This window comes from Sceloporus undulatus, chromosome 8 (genome assembly GCF_019175285.1).
Source record: "Sceloporus undulatus isolate JIND9_A2432 ecotype Alabama chromosome 8, SceUnd_v1.1, whole genome shotgun sequence".
NCBI classification, from domain to species: Eukaryota; Metazoa; Chordata; class Lepidosauria; order Squamata; family Phrynosomatidae; genus Sceloporus; species Sceloporus undulatus.
In genome coordinates this window covers 14,278,950-14,288,182 of record NC_056529.1, presented here as the reverse complement: position 1 = coordinate 14,288,182, position 9,233 = coordinate 14,278,950, and positions in this window count along the sequence as shown.

Here is a 9,233-nt window from a genome sequence, read left to right as displayed (position 1 = left end):
AAAGGTAAGTTGTGACTGGCATATTTTTTGTGGATTGCAGCCCACTTTCACAAAAGCTTATACTAAACAAAAGGTTTTGGTCTTTAAGGTGCCACAAGACTTACTGTTCTTTTTGCTGCAGCTCAGCAAGGCATAAATCCTGTTAGTCTCAGCCTACTGAATCAATGCCATTTGACATATTTACATAAGTGAGTTTCCAGGTTCCCATTAATTCAGTGGGCTTACATTGTTTGGGTCTGATCATTGGATTTAGATCTAAGATGGCCACCTGAAAATTGAATAACGTGATCTTGCACTTAAGGCAACAAGGAAGAGATAGGGATGTACTTACTAGGTTACAGTATGCCTTAAAGTGGTGTTTCTGTGTTAGTCTCTGATTCTGATAGCCAACTGTTGAGAAGATAGTTTGCAACAATAAAAGCAATAAATACACCACACTGCTTGATTTTGTTTCTCCACAGAATGTAACAAAACTAGTCAATGAAAATGTCAGCACAGAATCTTAGGCCTGTTACAGACAGCCAAAATAAAGCTGCTTCGAGTCACAGTGGAGGTATGGTGTTTCAATGATGCATGAGTCCTAAGAGTCCAGAAGTCGCACCAAAGCCACACTCCATCCCTAAGGACTGGAGCGTGGCTTTGGTGTGGCTTCTGGACTCTTAGCATGCATCATTGAAACACCATACCTCCACTGTGACTCGAAGCAGCTTTATTTTGGCTGTCTGTAACAGGCCTTGGTCAGTACTCATATGTTTACCACAAAAAAGGTGGTTTCAGTCTCCAGCAGAAGAAAAACACAGGGCTTTTTTGGGAAGAGATCATTCCAGAGTCCCGAAGCCACCACGAAAAAGAAACTCCTGAGTGTTTGGATTTGAAGACAAAGTTAGATATTCTAACAACCTTGGGGGATTTTTTTTTCAACTACTGATATGCAAGATGGATGGGAAATATGTAGCCCTTCAGATCTTGCTGGAATGTAGCTCCCATCATCTGTCACCACTGGCTATGGATAAAGGTAATTGCAGACCATCAGGGTGGGAGGCCACATCACAAGTTCTCTACTTTATTAATATGGTGACGTAAGCCAGAGCCTTCTTCCTAAGAACACAACAATCTCAGTTTTCTAGGGAGAGCCTTTAAAAATACAGTGAACCTTGCTGGATTAGACTAATTTTATTTAGGCCAGGGTCTGGCATCCCTTGGTGGCCAGCCAGATGTTTTGGGAAGCCTACCAGAAGTATATGAGGGATGTGATCTCCATCTGTCTCTGAATCTGGGCTTTCTTAACCTTTGGCATTCCAGATGTTTGTACTTCAGCTCTCAGAATATCTGAATATTGATTAACCTGTCTGGAGATCCTTTCAGTTGAAGTCCAAAACGTCTGGAGGACCAAAGTCTGTTTCTTTCCTGTAAACTTGCAGTGGACCAGCAGCTCATGGATCAGTGCCAGTCCACTCCGAGTAGCACTGCCTGAGGACAAGAGACGAAGATGCAGCATCTATGTCATTGTTGGAGATGGCACCAAGCACCATTTGACTTCCCTTTGGAGAACTGCCTCCAAAGACATTTCTGCTTATCTACTTGTAATCTGGAAACGAGACACTTTAGAAGCATCCCAAAACATAAACCTGGTTTTTCAATGGTTATACAATCCCATCTACAACAGGTTGAATCTGTGGTTTGCCTGCTCTGAGGGCCTTGTGATCTAGAGCTCATTTGTCTTGTTTGGATTAAGTTTCAGTTCATTAGCCTTTGTTCAGCTCATTATCACCTCCAGATACTGGCGAAGAACTGTAACAGTTTTCTTGGTATTAGATGAAAAACAGAAATAGAAAGTGTCATATTCATATGGGTAGCAGTACTTTAGAGAGCTTTAGAAGGATCTTTCCACTACACTCGCTGGTTCCATATAGATATTTGATAACATGAAAAACAGAATCAGTTCCTGAGGAATACCATACATCCACAGCCAAGGCGTCAAACATCATCTTCTGCAACTAAACCCCAAAGAAGGACCAGAACCATTACAAAACAATGTCTCTAAAAAGATACTGTATTTGATGGTTTGGAATGCCACTAAGATGGACAGTGGAACGAATACTTTGCCTGATTCAGTCTCCAAAACCAAAAGCAAGATAGTAATAGGTCTAGAAAACATTGCCTAATGTGTTTTACAACAATGTCTAGAAATTATATATCAATGTGCACTCAAGGGCCATGCCTTAAAAATGATGAAGCAGACTGGGTAGTATAAATGATTCAAAAACAGTGGCATCCAGAAAGCACTCTCTCTTCCAGTCAAGGTTTCACTACAGCCATTGGACAGATGAATGGAACTACCAGATGTAGACTCAATAACTACTTGGACTCAGGTTGGCATACACCGACTTGACTTGCGACTTGTATATTTTTAGTGACCGACTTGCTGGTGCCATTCACTTTGAGCAGCAGTCAAGACCTGCCTCCAGAGTGCAGGACGCGTTTCTCAGAGAGAAACAGCAAATACAGGTATGGTATGTTAAGCAATGGGCTTGAAGTGGAAAGATCCTTCTAAAACTGTTGAAAAGCTTTCGAAGACTTCTTCGATGTGCAGCAGGAACAGGGTGCCAACAACTTCAACCCTCAGCCACTGCCTAATGTGTTTGTTCCCATCGCAGAAACATGCCTCACATCCTTTTTTTCTGCTAAAGGTGACTCCCAGGCTGGAGACTTGACTCTCAACTTGGAAGTACCATGAAAGGTAAAGTTGAAGGCTTTCATGGGTGGCATCCTTGGTTTTTTTTTTTGGGGGGGGGGGGGTTCGAGCTATGTGGCCATGTATTAGAAGAGTTTCTTCCTGACGTTTTGCGAGCATCTCATCTTGTTGATCTTGTACGTTTTGTGTATGTTTTTGTGTATGCTCATTGTTAAATGTTCAAATGACTAACTTGGTATTTTTGTCAATATACACACACACACCTCAGCACCATTCCTGCTCCAAAGGATGTTGTAGTTTTTGGATGATGAATTGTATTGATGGCATGCTAAATATCCCAGCCCTTACAAAATTACAGTGCCCCAAATCCCTTATTGTGAAGCCCCAAACCAATATAGTTGTGGTATAGACCAATGGTAACAGTGTGATCTCCCGAGGAAGACTTGTAGATGCTAATCTGAATGCATTTCTTGTTTGACAACCTTTAGTATTTCATTGAGGTTTTGAGTTTCTCCAAAAAGCTGCCATAATTACATGTTTGCTCTTCCTTGGGATAATATTTCCTAATGCCTGCAAACATTTGGATGGCAAGATTCTCAAGGACAGCATTATGATCATGGGGTTTGTTAACTGGAATTACTATCAATATCCAAGCCCTCTGAAAAGTCAAGGGAAAGGCAGTAATCCCCTAAAGGTTTCTTTGTTTAAAGTATTTCTATGCTGCCCCCACACATAACAGTAAACAGTAACACAGGCACATTATTTCAACTAGAATTTGCACAACACATTTGGGGCTGATGACTGGCGAGTGTTACTTGAGGAAATACATATAGAAAGGAGCAAGCAAACCTCCCCAGCATCTGCTCTTGTCTGCTCTTAATGAAAACACCAGTGGAGAAAGGGGTTGAGGGAGAGGAAAGGGAAAGAAAATATCACTTTTTGAGTTTTGAAAAGTATGACCTTTCCTTGAGGGCATGTGGCAGCTGTTGTATAGCAGGAGGCCTGTTGCGAGTGGGGTTGGCCACGGACGACATCTTCCTCCGAAATGACCTTGTGGTCATGGAAGTGACTACCATTAGTTCTCTCCTCCAGCACTTGCAGCTGTCTGAAACTTCTTCTGTATTCAGTGGGGATCACTTCTCCCAGAATACTTCTTCCCTCCGGAGCAGTAGCTCCTTCATTATAGCTTACTCTATCTCCTCTTAGGCTGCCCTCAGAAACCTCTCTCTCCTAGACCAAAGCCTGCTAAGTTCTTACTAGAATCACCTTCTGTTATGCTTCAAAGCATCTGCCTGGCGGAGACGCCATCACTTAGACAATGTGAGGCATCGCTAAGATGCAAGCGATTGCGGGTGTCTTGGTACAGTACAAGAGATAACTCGTGCCCATCCCAAGTGTAACTTCCCTGTCCATTTGCAGCTGTAAATGGAACAAAATCAAAACATTTACAGAGAGATACAGGAAAGTAGTAGACTTTTAGTTCCCAGAATGCAAGAAAGATAACGAAAAGATGTTCTTTTGTGGATCACTTAGCTAGAGGAATGAATTGAGCCATAGATGAATGTAATACCCACAGTGGGTGATGACACTAATATAGAAATGAACCAAGCCAATTTTGCAAATCAATTGTGCTAAAGGTGACAATTATAGGAATGATGGGAGATGCCACCACTAAGTCAGATGTAACCACTGACACATCCCAGATGGGTTTATTTTAGGAGAGGAGAGAAAAACATAAAACACAGAAAATCAAAGCATATCACAAACATCTCAGCCACAAAACTCAGCTGTTGTTTTAATGAAGCTCATATGCATCATTTAATGATGTGAGCATTTAATGATGCGGACATGCATCATAGCAGATTATGGCTTCCATGTTAATGGGGCACTGAATTTTCTTGGGGTTCCCCCCGCCCCCCGAAATGTAAAGGAGACGTCAAAGGAAACTATGTTGACCAGCTCCTTTGAAATTTGAGCTGAAATTCAGAGCAGATCCATTGCCCCAATGACATCCGCTGCCACTGCATACCATCCACACTTGGAGGAAGTCAACAAAGTCACAACAAGTAATGTTCCAACCAGAGTTGTGATGCCATGCCTGTTATTGCTCTGGCACATTTGGTACTATATCCGTCCATTGGGCCTTCCACTATATCCTGTAGCCTCTTGAGATGTCACATCTCAAGGGAAATTTTGTTCAAGAACTGCATGGAAATGTTCTACTAGCTTTTAAATGAAATCAAGTAGAACCTCTGTTAAGCCAAACACCTTTCAAGGCCAAGGAGTGAAGAGGGTTGGGCCTTGCATGGGCAACCCTTTCCTTGTTTTTCAGTCCTTACACATTGTTGGTAATTTGGAGATTTCTTGCCTGCTTGAAAATTGAGGCCAGAATCTTCTTGGGTAACGTATGTTTGTATTACTTCTTTCAGCAACCCTCCCAAGTTACATAACAGCAACTGGACAACACTGGGATGCATCTCTGCCCCCGCCACCCCAAACTGACTGACTGAATATCATGCCTCAAAGTGTGGTGGAGGAACCTCCTTTGGAGGTTCTTAAACCGAGGCTGGGTGACCATTTGTCAGCACTGCTTTGATCGTGTATTTTTGCATGGTAGTGGGTTGGACTGGATGGCCCTTGGGGTTCTCTTCCTACTCTATGATTCTATGATGATTCTAGCTATCTTGTGGCCTCATCCAACTAGTTGCCACCCCGCTCCCTCAGAGTTAGCATGGTATCAACACTTGCATTGTTCAGCTTCACCAGCATCCACCCATGTCAAAGAAGATCTCAGCCTGATTCTCTTGTTACCCAACACAGGCAAAGATACATTTGATACCATCCTTTAGGTGGAGTGTGCACCACCTTGCTGAAACTTGATGGTTTTCCCAATTAAGATCAATCTCTGTTTCCTAGCCAATGCCTGCCATTCCCCTAGGCACTTTGAAACAAAGGCAAAGGTCTAATTCATAAAAGGCACGGCTGCCCTGGCAACCCTTATTGTTCAGTGATTTTATGTTCTTTATTAACTAGGCAAAATAGGTTGCAGCCTCTTTAAGAATATTATTTATGGAGTATTGTTCTACACTCCTAAGAAATAGTCCTTCACTCCTAAAACCTCTTGTTTTAATCCTCCTGGAAATCAAACACATTAAGCTCCAACATTATCCTGCCTTCCACTAGCCAACAGACTGGGAATTTTAAGGTCATCCCCTGAACTCAGGTCTCTGAGCATAACTGTTCAATAAACAGTTATGGCTTTGCTGTGCAAAGTAATTTTGCCTAATTGATTTTCTTGTTCCACTGAGTTTGTGTGTAAAAGTAAACAAAACAACAACCCCAAAAGCGCAAGCTTTATTAAAGGCATTTTTTAAAAACATCTACCGCTCTCCTTTCTATATAATGCCAAATATTGCTCAAGGTATGCAAGTTGAGAGTCTGGGGAGAAAAGCTAAGTTCCTTACACATTTATTGCACAGATGAAAACTAATTTTGCTTTTCTAATCTGGTCCAGAAACTTCAGTGGGATGGGAGGCCTATTGTAGCAGGAGTGGGAAACCCATGCCATTCCTGAAATGGCTGGATTCCAAATCCTATCAGCGCCATCCAGATAAGGGATGATGGAAATTTAGTCCAACAATACCTGAGTGGCTACAGACTCCCTGTTCCTGTATGGCCTGTTTGAGCCTACATGGCAACTCATTTCAAATTGTTGGTGGCAGCTTAATATATGAATTTTGATACCTTCCCAAGGTCTCTGGAACAAAGTGGATGTTGTCTCTAATACACATGCATGCATATGCATGTGCTTGGAAGAGAACAGACTGGGAAGGGATAGTGCTGGACAAAAGACTGTAGGATGGACAATTATTTTTCCTTCTGTTCTTTAGATTAAACAACTTCTTGGCTTTTAACTAAACGAAGGAGAAACTGTGATTGTATGATCAGTATGTGTGTTCCTTCACTGTTAATGGAACATCTCAAGGCCATGATGATGTGCTTGGGGCTTGTTGAATGCTGGATTTCCCCCCACTTGAAACTGCTGACACCATGCATTCACATACGACAGAAATGCAGAAGGACTGATACAGTGGTTTGAGTGTTAGACTATGACTCTGGAGACCAGGCTTAGAATCCCTGCTCAACCATGGAAACCCACTGGTGACCTTGGGCAAGTCACACTGTCTCAGAGAGAGGCAAAGGCAAACCCTCTCTGAACAAATCTTGTCAAGAAAACCTCATAATAGGTTTGCCTTTGGGTCACCATAGGCCAGAAATGACTTGAAGGCACACCACCACCATCACAACAGAATGCTATAGACGTGAGTTCTGACGGGGGTAGTTTGGACTGAAATCCTATATTAGCTGTGTCTGGTTTAGCAACATATTTCTACCATTTCCTCACAGTGGATTGGCTTCTTATCCAGGAAGAAGAGATCATCCTCCTGGACCTCTGGTGAAGGTCCAGGAGCATGACATTTTCTTGCCATGGGTGGCTACAGGAAAATGGCTGTCTGTCTTGACTGGCCTTCATCTTCCCTGCCATCCCCTGGCTATGGAATAGCCATGGTGATGGGTGCCCAGCCAGAAAACAAGTAAAGGGGTTGAGAAGGGAGTCGTAGCAAATAGAGGTCCTGACTTTATCCGCCAGGATCAAAAAAGTTACGTACCTGTTCACCCAACCTTTCATCCATCTCTCACATTCACTTATTCCTGCATATATCACTAAGAGGATGCCAGTCTTGGTCTTGTGGAAAACTGAAATTTTGGTTTCTGGAAAAGAGGACAGAACATAATAAAAGGATCTACATGGAAACAAAAATGTCTAAAAGGAATCATTTCATTTATATGCCGCCTTTCTCCTGGCATGATACTCAAGACAGCTTCCAAAAAAGCTGAAGTAAGATAAAGCTAAACATCTGATAATAAAAAAGTTAGAAGGCAGTTAAATATCACATTAATTAGTCAGAACTAAGACAGTTAGCCTTGTGATTTCAATCCATTCTCAGAACAAACAAATCTGAAGTAATAAGGATATATATATATATAGGCGCACCTTGAAGATCCAAGCTTCAGAATTGGAAGAGTCTGCTAGGATGCAGCTCACTGGATAAGAGAAACTGGGTTGCTTTGGGGGAGAAGTCAGTAGTCGGGAGGGTTAAAAGGAGTTTCTGACAGACTTTATGACAAATAATGGTTTTGCTTTGTATATCTGTCAAATATTTCCTAACGAATACTGAATTACTGCCAAGGCTCCTGGGGTGTTCGCTTAAATTCTCACCTGAATAGCCAATGAGGGTATGACAGTGAATTCTTAATAGATGCATGATGGCTAGATGTTGAGAAGACTAGGAAGGAGGTGGTTTTTTTAAAGCCTTTTGTTTGATTTGTTTAACAGCATTCTTGACAAACTAAGCTGACATGTGCTTGGCTGTCTGTATGAAACGAAACTGGTTGCTGTCAGTCATTGTTACTGCTAGTCTTTTGGTAGCCAAATAGCGTTATTTGTTAGGAAGCTCCTAAGCTGGTATCATTAATATAACTGACAGGTATGAGCAGTGAATTGTAGAAGAGGCCAGAATCTGAAAGAGGATTAGGACTTGTGTATCCTTGACCAACAAAGTCAAATTATTAAAGAGAGCCAGCAAGACTATGGTCAATATCCAGTGTGTCATTGCACAAATGACACTGTGCTCACAATCACCCTAGTTTTTGACTATGTGCAAGATAGGAATCCAATGTTCAAGTTGTGCAATCAATTGCATAAGCAGTTGTGTAAGCAACTGCACAAACAACAGTGTGTCTTTGTTCTTGTTGTTTGCCATCAACTGGACTACAAATGGGGACCCTATGAAAGAGAGCTCTACATGAACTCATCTTAGATGATGAGTAAATCGAAATAGTCAAAAGATTTCCCATACTCCATTCATCAGAATGGAGACTGTGATTAAGAAATCAGAAGAAGGCTAGGAAGAGGGGTAGACAAAATCCTGATGTGCAAAGATATAAAACTGAACACTAAAGTTAGGATTGTCTAAGCCATTGCATTCCCCATCACCATGTACAGATGTGAAAACTGGACAGTGGAGAAGGTGGTGGACAGGAAGAAAATCAGGTTGTCTGAGATGTAGTGCTGGAGAAGAGCGCTGATGATACAACAGACAGCCAAAAAGACAAAGAAATGGATCGCAAAGCAAATCAAGCTGAACTCTCCCTGAAAGCCAAGATGACTAAATAGAGCCTGTTGAACTTTGGCTATATCATGAAAAGGCATGACTCATTAGAAAAAGGCAATGATGCTAGGAAAGGTGGAAGGAAGTAGAAAGAGAGGAAGACTGAATGCCAGATGGTTAGACTCAATAAGAGAGGTCACATGCCTAGAGCTACAGGAGCTGAGTAGAATGGTTGAAGATAGGGAGACTTGGAGATGTCTCATTCTCTGGGTCATCATGACTCAGGTTGACTTGAGACAGTTAACAATATGAAGGAAAGACCTCCCAGAGTCAGGGACGTCAACTGCCTTGCTCAGGTCCTGGAA